Source organism: Trachypithecus francoisi, unplaced genomic scaffold, assembly GCF_009764315.1.
Source record: "Trachypithecus francoisi isolate TF-2019V2 unplaced genomic scaffold, Tfra_2.0 Lachesis_group5, whole genome shotgun sequence".
Taxonomy (NCBI): Eukaryota; Metazoa; Chordata; class Mammalia; order Primates; family Cercopithecidae; genus Trachypithecus; species Trachypithecus francoisi.
In genome coordinates this window covers 80,301,402-80,313,860 of record NW_022681470.1, presented here as the reverse complement: position 1 = coordinate 80,313,860, position 12,459 = coordinate 80,301,402, and the positions used below count along the sequence as shown (strand labels likewise).

Sequence of the window (12,459 nt, the reverse complement as noted above, 5' to 3'; positions counted from 1 at the left end):
TCCCTTTAAATAGGAGTGTTAAGGAATTGAGGAAAAGCACTTACTGGAGGAAAACAGAATCACCTATCATCAATCAGTTCAGCAGACAAGGTATACAAGGTAACTAGATACCAAACAAAACCCTGGCTTTCAAAGGATTAAACATCAATTTATTTAATACTAGCCTGCTTAGATTTTGAGGGGTTTTTCTTCTGTTCTTAACATAAAACTTCTTGACCTCAAAAGAATCCAATACCTTTTCCCAAAATATGCCATATATTGTAATAAAAAATATAAAATATATGCCACCCAAATTATAAAGTATATTTTTAAAGAGTTGGAATCTTAAGGGGAAAAAAAACATTTATCTTAAATGTTTCAAAGTAACATTCCCAACACACACAAAAAAATGATAAATGTTTGAGGTGATGGATATTCCAAGTACTCGGATTGATCACTGTACACCAGATGTATAGAAACATCACTATGTATTGTACATATCCATGGATATGTACAATTATTATTTGTCCATTTAAAAAAGTTTTTGAAGGGAGAGAAAAAAGTAAGCAACTAAATAAACTAAGAAATCTCTTCGGAGACATTCAAATATACACACACACACACGTGCTCACGCACACACACACACACACACACAAATGACATAACCAGTCACTCAAGATAAAGTTGTCACTAAAATAACAAAAAGAAACCTTGCATTTTAATTGTTCTATAAAAGGTAATATTGTTGATATTTAAGAAGATGTAGTTACTCTCTCAGTATGTGGGAGAAAATACGAATTTTCTAAATACTTTCTGGTTTGCCTTTTATCTTCAATGTGCAACAGAATACATTCTGATAAACACACTACATAACTCAAAATTTAGTACAGCCTCTCCCATTACTTTGGGCATTCTAATTTCACAATTTTTATACTACCCCACCCTCAGCATTCCCTTGCTCCAGAAAAAAATTTACTTAAAGTAAAACTTTTTACTCTTTTCACCCAATAAAAATACCAAAGAAAATTTTACTTTAAAAAAAATTTTCCTTAAGATTGGTTTCTTCAATTTATGTAATAGCTTTAAATTTTTAACTTTTTAAAAGATGGTTTGTTCAATATATATAATGTATTTAGAGATTTGCTCTGTCTCATTCACATGCATGCAGTAAGTAGCCAGCATATATTTCATGTGTGATACTCATTATGATTGGCTAGTATATCTAAATTTAAAAATTACTAGCGAGTCTTTCTTTCCATTACACACTGATCACTTAGAAGTGAACCCAGGAAACTCAAGTAGGACTGTATTGTGATATTTCAGGTAATTTTATAAAGCTAAACTATCTCGTGGAAATGTTCTTAAATGAAACAACTAGTATGAAATGCAACCTGCTCCTAAACGGTCAGGCAGATCAATTTTGAAAATCCACCCAAAATTATGAACTGAAACTTCTACAGTCAATATTTCAGGGATTTGAAGCCAAGAACCCAAACGGTCCCAACCTGAACCCAGATTTAATATCAGTGGCTGAAATAATGAAATTATAATGGTTCAGCAGTGCCACTTCTCTGCTATTGTGACCTCTATACCCTGTTCCAATTGGTCAAATTAGGACAAAAGATCTATTTCCATTCTCAAAGACATCAACATTTTGAACATAAAAATATTAAAAACAAAAACAATGTGACATTTATAAATTACCTAATTCAGGAAACTATTATGCTTAAAACTAACAAATATTTTGAACTATGAATTTAAGAGTAATGAAGAAGAAAATACTGACAAGTTTCTTTAATCTCAACTGCCTGAAAAATGCCCAGATATTCTGGCTACAATCAGAACAGCCAATCAGAAGGATGACAAGCAGGCAGGAAAATAAGGGCTTGTACTTCAGGTATTCAAACAAGTATTTTAAAAATGTATCTGCCTTAACAAGCAACATTTTGAAGTGTAAGAGGGTAACACACACCAGCTTTCAGTTTCCAATTTCCCATTAATCTGACATTGAGAAAGAAACCTGATAACTTGGTATCTCTGAAACTGAACCTTCAGCTTCTGTGATTATTTTTCTCCCACTCAAAATCTTTTTTAGCTGGTTTAAAAAAAAAGTCTCAATCACATACTCTGTGTTTATGTAAAGTTGTGCATTTATCTATAAACAAATCCAGAAATGACTGCAGTTAAACATGCCAGTGCCCAAAAAATTCTGAGAGATGCAATACATCAAACTAGAAATTCCTATAAGGAATCATTTTGAGCAACGAATCCTCTGCCTCTAGGTAAACCAGATTAATTCCAAATGATCTCTCTCAAAACTCTTAAGTAAATATGATGTTTCAGATCACTTATAGCTACTTTCAACTCTTTTCTGGCAAAGGATTTTTGTTTCTAGGCTTTCTAGGTGAAATCATTGGCCCTATGTAAGGAAAGATTGCCTTGAATCACTCTTCTTCAAAGGAAATACAACATAAATGGTCTCTCAAAACAGTTCTGACATCAAAGTACAATCTGGCTTCCTATACCTTCAGAATTGACAGGGTTAGTCTACGCAAGTTAAGGAACTTCAAAGAGCTGGCACCTAGCCAGCCACATTTGTGCTCAGTTGTCTTCTTCTATACCAAGTTAATCCTCCTTAAGGAAGAATGTAGGTATTATTACCAGGGAGATCTAAACTTTATCTTCATAGAGTCAGTGGAGCTTTATCTCAAAATAAGTTTGGCTGGCTTTTGCAGTGTGATTTTTAAGCACATAGTAGATGCTCAATAAACATTTCATGACTACATGAATGTCTGAACCTGACAGCATATGAAACAAGTGCAAACTAACAGGTGTGGTAGCTACTCCTATCATTGGTATTATTGCCTAATAAACCTCAAAGCATTGCTTCTCTTGCTGTCTCTACCATTCTCTCAACACTCACTGTTCAGATTTTCTATAGCCTACCTCTCTTTGCCATCAGCATCAGAAAAATGTAGAAGTATAAAAGGAATTTGTGTATAAGCTCCATCATCTGAGTTGGAAAGGTGTCGCTGAAAGGTCTTTTCCGTCATCCCCTTGTCTCCCCATGACTGACATGGAGGAACTCTGAATGCTATATTACATACATCAGTTTAAGCCTATACATCTCCTTCCAAGTTGCCCTATGAAGTAGTTTTCAAACTTATTCACACTGCAAAGCACCAGAAAATCATGACACTTTTATATTTAATTCTGTCATACAAATTAGGAATAATCTCAGTAGGAGAAAATACTACTCCATGTGTATGTGAGTGTCTGTGCGTGTGTGTATGTATACATATATACTTTTTTTCTAAAAAAAAAAAATTGAAGGTAACCAAGGGCCTGTGTATCACAACAAAAGACAATCTTAGAATTGTATAGGATCATTTCAAGGTCTTCTATCAATCACAATACAATTTAATTGTTTGTCTTGTTATTGATGTTTACTAACAGAAAGTAACAACAGATATGTACAATTTATAAAAGAAAAACTAAAATTGAGCAAGTTCTATCCATCTAATTTATTTTTCAGTCCACTTGGAAAAGACTACCTTTATTAGAATTAGCAGAGACACAGCCGAGGCAGCTTGTGGGATACCACAGTGTCACAGATGCTTAATTTGACAATCACAGCTATGACAGAATCAGGAAAAGAGAGGGGTAGCTGCACCCCAAACACAGCCCCTAAGTATACGCCTGCCAAACATCTGTGGAGAAGCATTTTGGAGGCCATAGACAGCTATGGCAAACCTTTTTTCCTTAGTTTAGGAAGAAACTCTCCTAGACACCCCAGAGACCCTTTCAGGGGATGTAAAGGTAAAAAAATATTTTCATAACAATATAAAGTCATTATGTGCCTTTTTTCACTCTCATTCTCTCACAAGCATTCACTGGGTTTTCCAGAGGCTACATTATGTATGATACTACAACAGATTGAATGTAAAAGCAAATAAGAAAATCCAGCTGTCTTCTATTAAGTCAGATATTAAAGAGATTTGCAAACAATGTAAAACAATACACCATTCTAAACTTTTTTATTTTGGAAAATAGTAATTTTTCAAATGTTCTTTACATTAATGTGCAATAGGTTTACTGTATTTTTAAGAATTGATGAATATGCTTTTTTAAAATTCTGTTTTGGCCAGGTGCAATGGCACACACTGTAATTCTAGCACTTTGGAAGGCTGAGGCAGGCAGACTGCTTAAGCTCAGGAGTTTGAGACCAGCATGGGCAACATGGCAAAACCCCATCTCTACCAAAAATTCAAAAAATTAGCCTGGCATGGTGGCATGTGCCTGTAGTCTCAATTACTTGGTAGGCGGAGGTGGGAGGATCACTTGAGCCCGGGAAGCGGAGGGTGCAGTGAGCTCTCATTGTGCCACTACACTCCAGTCTGGGTGACAGAGCGAAACCCTGCCTCAAAAAAAAAAAAAAAAGAAAAAGAAAAAATTATATTTTAATTTCTACTATTATAAATATTGATATATATATAACTCACAAACAAAAGCTCTTTGAGGCCCTCAATCAACTTTAAGAGTATGTGTAAACAGTTCATTCTAGAGACAAAAATGTTTGAGAACCACTGGCTTAGGAAGTCTGAAATTACTATAAGACTGAAAGGACAATACTAGGAAAGCCACATAGATGTGGCATAGATCAGACTTCTAGATGTGGGCCTAGAGTGACACCTAAGCAGCCCACATTTCCACCGTGCCTGGGTGAGTTAATCACTTATACTTAGAGCAACATCACTATAATAATTTTTTAAAATATATTTTAAAGACCAGACCTTTCATTAATTGGGACTAGATCAATTTACCTAATGTAATACACTAATTAATCACTTAAAACTTGAGCTCCCTTATATTCTGTTGTTGAGAGGAAGCGCGGATCTTTTGTTGTCATAGACAACTAATCCCAAATGAAGGGCCTCCAATTCGAGCTAGATCACAAAGCTTCTAAATACCAGATATCCTGGAAAATACCCTGAAAAACACATTTTTACTTAATCCAGGTGCAAAACTATCAACATCTGCCCTCAACACTTTTTCCAAAAGAAAATCATCATTTCTATGCTACATAGTAGTAGAATCTAAACTTTTGTTTTCTTCCCTTCATGAGCAAAGTATTCATGAGCACACATCCCCAATATAGGTTATACAAAGTATTTCACTATCAAGAAATTACGTAAATTCAAATATGCACACAAATTAGAAACTTCAAAAGGCTAGATGGGTGAAGCAAAAAATATTTTAAAATATTCTAATTTATTAAAGTTTCCAAAACTTTCAATAAAACATGATGTTAATTAATTGTATATTAACATAGTGAGAGCAATGTTATTACATGTTTTCCTTTTCTTTTCTTTGTTTTTTGAGACAGGGTCTTACTCTGTTGTCCAGGCTGGAGTGCAGTGGTGCGATCAGAGCTCACTGCAGCCACGACCTCCCCGGCTCACGTGATCCTCCCATCTCAGCCCCACAAGGGGCAGGGACTACACAGGCACACACCAACATACCCAGCTAATTTTTGTATTTTCTGTAAAGATGAGTTTTTGCCATGTTGCCTACGCTGATCTCAAACTCCTTGGCTCAAGTGATCCTCCCCCCTCAGCCTCCCCAACTGCTGGGATTACAGGCGTGAGCCACTGCTCTTGGTCTTCTTTTTAAATCTTGATTTAACCCTTAATGATGACGTGGTTTCCAAGTTTGACTCTAATTTCAGTTAATTTAGGTACTTAGTTTTAGTGGTTGTCACGGTGGAAAAAAAAAAAAATCTCACAAATAACATATAGGTCCAAAACAGAAGCAGCACATCTTTAGCTGCATTGCTAAGTCATGAGGTTTGTCTTCACGTGCTAAGTGTTAATTTAAAATGTTTCATCTGCTATTAGTAGTGACTTCAATAGTACTTCAAGGTACAATATGCACACTGAGTGAAATTAATCATTAATAATGAGCACATATTTCATAACCGGTAGAACTGGGATTGAAAAGCAGAAAGTATGATTTCAAAGTCAGTGCAGTAAAGACCCTGAATACTCAAAGTGTGGTCCACAACCACTGTGCCTGCTGGGAGTGTTATGAATGCAGATTCTCAGTTCCCTTTCCAGGATCTACTGACCCCCAAATCCTCTTTTTCATAAAATTCCCAGATGATTCACATGTACATTAAAATTGAAAAGCACCATTCTAGGACATTTATATACAGGCTTCCCTCTGTATCTGTGGGTTCCAAAGCCATGTATTCAACCAACTCAGATCAAAAATAATTGAAAAAAAATTTTGTCTGTACTGAATGTGTACAGACTTTTTTCTTGTCATTATTCCCCAAACAATACAGTATAACAACTATTTACATAGCACTTATATTACACTGGGTATTATAAGTAATCAAGTGATTATTTAAAGTATGTAGAAGGATATGTATAGGTTATATACAAATACTATGCCTTACCAGGGCCTTGAGCATCTGCAGACTTTAATATCCCAGAGAGGTCCTGAAACCAATCCCACACAGATAGTTAGGGATGACTGTATATATTGGATATATGAATCACCTGAGTGTCTGGTACGTAAGAATACTAAACGCATGTTTACAGGCATACACTAGGAAATTCTATTTCAAATGGTCTGAGATCTAGACACTTCTAAAAGCCAAAAATGACTTATATTTGAGAAAATCAGAGACATACATTTCTTTCCCTAGATTTTTATCATAATAGTTCACTAGAGAGATACAGTCTGTACTGGTTAAGCTTTCTACAGAAAAGCTTTAAAAAATTATGATTTTTTATAATGTTAGCCTTTTATGTTGCATTTCAATGTAAGAAATGGTCACTGTATTTTCTACAAAACTGCTAGGTGCCCCCCAAAATGTGAACTATTTAAAGGCACGAACTATGTCTTAGTTATTTTGAATCATTAGGAAAGAGTACAGTGCCTCAGTACATAGTAGCAATGCAATTAATATTTGCTAAATTAGTATATGAACGAATACAGCTATCACTTTGGCTCTCGCTTTGTGCAGGCATTGTGATAGACATTTCATATATATTTTTTCTCGCCCCCACAACAATCCCTAGAGGTAGGAATCAGAAGCTCAGAGAGGGAAAGTAGCTTACCCAACATTACATACCTGATAAGAGGCTGAATTTAAATTCAGGGCTGCATGACTCCAAAGCCCATGGGTAGTTCTCAGTGTTCTGAAAACAGGTGAAATGTCAGAATCATCTGGAAAGCTTTTAAAAAAGAGCTTTCCACTTTTCTGAGTACAACTTTTTTTTGTACTGCTCTGACTCTTAACACTGTGATGTTTCACATACTCACAAAATAAACAAAGAAGTAAAACCAGGATGAACCCAAAGCTGAATACAAACAATAACAAATGATCCCAACTGTATTAAAAGTGAATAACCCAGCCATACTGAAGAGGGGGGATAAGGAAATAACTAACCCTAATTAACTTTAAATAACAATCTTTGACGATACTATAACATGAAAGAAAAAAATACCTGTACACAAGTATTATCTTCTAGTTAGTAAACTTATTTCTCACAGGGATACAGGCTAGCAATTTTGAAATTGTATATATACACACATACACACAAAACAAATATATATGTATATATGGACATGTTAGCACATATATGTATATTTCCTCTCTCTGCCCTTTCAAAGGACCTAGAAGCAATGACACCAAGGAGCAGGAAGCACGTCTAGCACTCAGACTTGGTTTCTAAATACCATTCTTCAATAAAAGAAACCAGGAGCCCGGGCAACATATCAAGACCCTGCCTCTACCAAAAATTAGGAAATTAGCTAAGTATTGTGGTATGCAGCTGTAGTGCATACCACAACACTTGGGGAGGCTGAGGCAGGAGGATCACTTGAGCCCAGGAGGTAGAGGCTGCAATGAGCTGTGATTGCAACACTGCACTCTAGCCTGGGTGACAGAGCGAGATCTTGTCTCAAAAAAAAAGAAAAAGAAAAAAAGAAAAGAAATCAGGGCTCCTTGGAGCTCTAGGGTGGGTGCAGGGAAAATATAAAATGAGCCTGGAATATCTCGTAGTACTTCAAAGTACGGAAGTGCTCAAAAACATGTGGAACAGACACAAAAGCCAATTCAAAGGAACTTCCAATGGCCAAAGATGGAACGATTTAAGCAAAAATATAAATTAATAATCGTATTGGATTATAACCCATGGAATGAAATAAATATTCATGAGGCCATACTTACATAAATAAATGAGGAAGAAGAAATGGTTCTCCCTTACAGTAGCTTTCCAATTACTGAATGTAGAAGAAATGTAGAAATTTAAAAGTCATCATTAGACAGGCCGGGCGCGGTGGGTCACACCTGTAATCCTAGCACTTTGGGAGGCCGAGGCAGGCGGATCACGAGGTCAGGATATCGAGACCATCCTGGCTAACATAGTGAAATCCCGTCTCTACTAAAAGTACAAAAACAAAATTAGCCGGGCATGGTGGCAGGCGCCTGTAGTCCCAGCTACTCGGGAGGCTGAGGCAGGAGAATGGCGTGAACCCGGGAGGCGGAGCTTGCAGTGAGCAGAGATCGCACCACTGCACTCCAGCCTGGGCAACAGGGCAAGACTCCGTCTCACAAAAAATAAAAAAAAAAATAAATAAATAATTAATTAAAAGTTATCATTAGACAAATACGATAGTAATAATTGTAGGCAAGAACCATCAATGGATGCTAAAATCAGTGAGCAAAAGATACTCATTAATCATGAAGGGAAAAATAGTAACTTTACAGAGTAAAAACGGGGCAGACACCTTAACCAAGTGGCCAACGTTAACATCACCAATAAGGCATATGGACACCATATACCCCCGATATGATGCGTTAAGACTTATACAGCATCCCTTCTGTAGGATGCATAGCCAAAACTGCATAGCCTCCATCTAAAACATAAGCTATACCCAAGCTGAGGAACATTTTATAAAAGAAACCTACAAAGTGCTCTTCAAAATTGCCAGGGTCATGAAAGATAAAGCCAGACTGGAGAACTATCACACACTAACAGATTGGAAGAGACTAAGGAGACACAACAGTTTAGTACAGTGTGGGATCCAGGATTGGATGTGGACCAGAGAAAGGATATAAGTGAAAAAACAGGCAAAATTTAAATTAATAGAAGTATTATAATAATGTTAGTTTCCTTGTTTTAATAATTGTGCTCTATGGTTATATAAGATACTAACATGAAGGAAAGCTGAGAACCCAGGAACTCTATGTAAGTTTTCTGAAAGTTTAAAATTATTTCAAAATAAAAAGTTAAAAAAAAAAAAAAAGAGTTCCTGGGCCAGGTGAAGAGATAAGAATTTCAAGGCAGAGAGCCCAAGTGATTCAAATTCAGTCATCTGGCAGGAGTTTGGGAACCTTATTCAGCAGCAGTGGTTAAAGAGAATAACAGATCCAAACAGTAATTATCTACTGAGAGTCAATTATAGGACAGGCACTCTATTAGGCTACCAAGATGAATAAGAAAAGATGAGTCCTGGTCTTCAAAGAGCTGTCAGTCCAGTAGCTTTCCTTACAATCAGAGCCCCTCTCACCTTATAAAATGTAAATGGAATGCCTTCTATTTTCGCACAGGTAGGTGTATTTTGCATTTTGTCTACTTGCGAGCAAACACAGTATACTGTCAGTTTTCCTTGTTTTAAGTACAGAATTGTAACACTACACAGTGTACACCTCCAGAGTCTAGTATATATTTTAACAGACCTTTTTGCAAGCACACTTACCACCATGTGTATAATTAACAAACCTGTGTATGCTTATGCCTGTGCAACTCTTTCTTAAAATTCTTGAACAGCTTGTCTCTAAACAACGTATAACCTTTATTTGTTTATTTATTTATTATTATTTTGAGACAGAGTCTCACTCTGTCGCCAGGTTGGAGTGCAGTGGCACAATCTCGGCTTGCTGCAACCTCCGTCTCCCACGTACAAGCAATTCTTCTGCCTCAGCCTCCCAAGTAGCTGGGACTACAGGTGTTTGCCACCACGCCCAGCTAATTTTTGTATTTTTAGTAGAAATGGGGTTTTGCCATGTTGGAAAGGCTGGTCTCGAACTCCTGACCTTGTGATCAGCCCACCTTGGCCTCCCAAAGTGCTGGAATTACAGGCGTGAGCCACCGTGCCCAGCCATTTTTATTTTGAAAAATGTGGAAATTGAAAAAAATAATGCTTCTTTTAAAACTTTGTATATATGCACATCGTTGGTGGTGGTGGTGGTACTGTTACTTCTTCTAAATTTTTTTTTAGGATTAATTTTTATGCCTAGAATTACTGGGTTACTAGGTTTAACATGTTAAAATGTTAAACATGAACATTTTTACGATACTTAAATTGTATTACCAAAATGCCCTCTAAATCCTACACCCAGACTAACTAGGCCTTAACATATTTAAATACAAAAAATGTTAGTTAAAAACACATTAAATTATTTTCCTACCTTATTTGAACTGGCATTTCTTTTATGACTAGTACTATCTCATAAGTTTCTTCACTATATGGAAATTATGTATATTCTAAAGGTTGATCTAATCATAATTTACATGTAACAGATCTCAAGATCCTCTCTGAAAAATTTCTTTTGCAAAAATTTCTTTTTTAGCTTCCCTAATACTTTTTAATATTTTTTCAGTGTATATTAATTTAAAAGCATTTATACAAATACACTCTGCAGATATTTAATATAATCTTAATTGTCATCAACATTTATTTCCAGTAAGTTTAGCCTGTCACAGAAGATAAAGAATTTATATAACTCCATCATTAAATGCTTTCTTTGTTCTGTCAAATTCCATGTAAAACCAAGTCAGAAAAATGGGAAATAACCTAAAAGTAAAACATATAATAAAGGAAAATTTAAAACTGGAACAAAGGAAGCATACAGAGAATATTTTTCTTATTCATTCATAAAGTTACAAAGAGAAAAATGTCCCTTTAAATTAACCTGCAAATTTGCAATATTTCTAGACAAAAATACTTTTAAATCTAACACAGAGAAGAATTCACCAAACTTTAATTTCCTTCTCCTTCTGCCATTGTATTAGAGTTCCTCTAAATATTTGCCATTCCCAGATTACTAAAATAGAATGAGAAACCACTCCTTTGTAGTGCAGATGGCTGGAATAACCCTCTAGTAGTGAAGAAAAATTCTCACGCCTTCAAGAAGGAATTAAATTGAGAGGATGAACGATAAAAAATGAGATAAAATCATTGAAAAATAAAATGATTGTTCTTTGTAGTGTACAATTATTTAATTACACTATTATTATTTATTTTTACATTTATACATTATATTTTTTGTATATATATATATAATGTAATGTATATATATTTATACATTAATTATTTAATTACAAAACCTAAAACATCTCCAGGTCTATTTCATATTGAAATTAGGTAATTTCTTGTATGTTCATGGCGTATTGCTTTAAAGCTTTGTCAAAGTTCCAAATCTACAGAAAAGAAAATATCTGCTATTTTTCTAAATTTTAATTGTTAAAATCCATACTCCTCTCCATCTCAGAATTTCCCTTTTGCTGGTCCAGTCTTGTTAACTGCCTTTTTAAATGTTTCGATTCAATGCAATGGTATTAAGTTATGTGTACATGTCAAATACACAAACGCACACAGACATACACATAAATATACATGAAGGTACTTAGCAACTGTTCTGGCCCATTCTTTTTAGTATAAGAATATCTTTATGTCCTTTCCAAATTTAGAATTAAAGACTGTCAAGGCAATATTTTTCCTTTAAACCAGAATTAAAGGCAAAAATGACCCGTAAAAACCTTCAAGCAACTGAAACAACTGAAAATATTATGTTACTAATTTTACAATCTCAAACTCTACCTGATGCCAGTAGGCCCTTGCCAATGAATCCACTACAAAGCTGCAAGTATGGCTCTTATCTCATAATGTAAAGAGAACTGAAGGAAGAAAAAACAAAAACACCCCATCTGAACATCTTGTTATTAATACTTCCTTAAAATCCATTAATGTCAGCAACTAAAGCGCTACTTTATCAACAATTCTAGGCCAGCCATGCTGGCTCACGCCTGTAATCCCAGCAGTTTGGGAGACCGAAGCGGGTGAATCACCTGAGGTCAGGGTTTTGAGACCAGCCTGACCAACATGGAGAAACCTTGTCTCTACTAAAAATACAAAATTAGCCAGGCGTGGTGGCACATGCCTGTAATCCCAGTTACTCAGGAGGCTGAGGCAGGAGAATCGCTTGAACCTGGGAGGCAGAGGTTGCAGTCAGCGCAGATGGCGCCACTGCATTCCCGCCTGGGCAACAAGAGCGAAACTATCTCAAAAAAACAAAAAAGAAAGAAAAAAGAAAAAAAAAACTCTACAAGATACTGACAAGTTCTGCTTTAGAGATATATAGTAGGCCTATCAAAGTCAAGCAAGTTAAAATTAATTTTCCTA

The 12,459-nt window shown here is 35.6% G+C and overlaps 1 protein-coding gene across 4 annotated transcripts in view; it reads right to left on the bottom strand.

The window, feature by feature from the left end:
* The window catches only part of DISP1 (dispatched RND transporter family member 1), a 206,707-nt gene that overhangs the window by 114,854 nt on the left and 79,394 nt on the right, over window positions 1–12,459 (bottom strand). Inside the window, exon 1 of one of the 4 annotated variants that reach the window (XM_033195282.1) lies at window positions 7,121–7,339. The exons of the other annotated variants lie outside the window; for them this stretch is intronic. The gene's annotated coding sequence lies outside the window, so the exon portion shown is untranslated. Of the gene's footprint in view, window positions 1–7,120; window positions 7,340–12,459 lie in introns of those variants that run through there. 4 annotated transcript variants of the gene reach the window in all.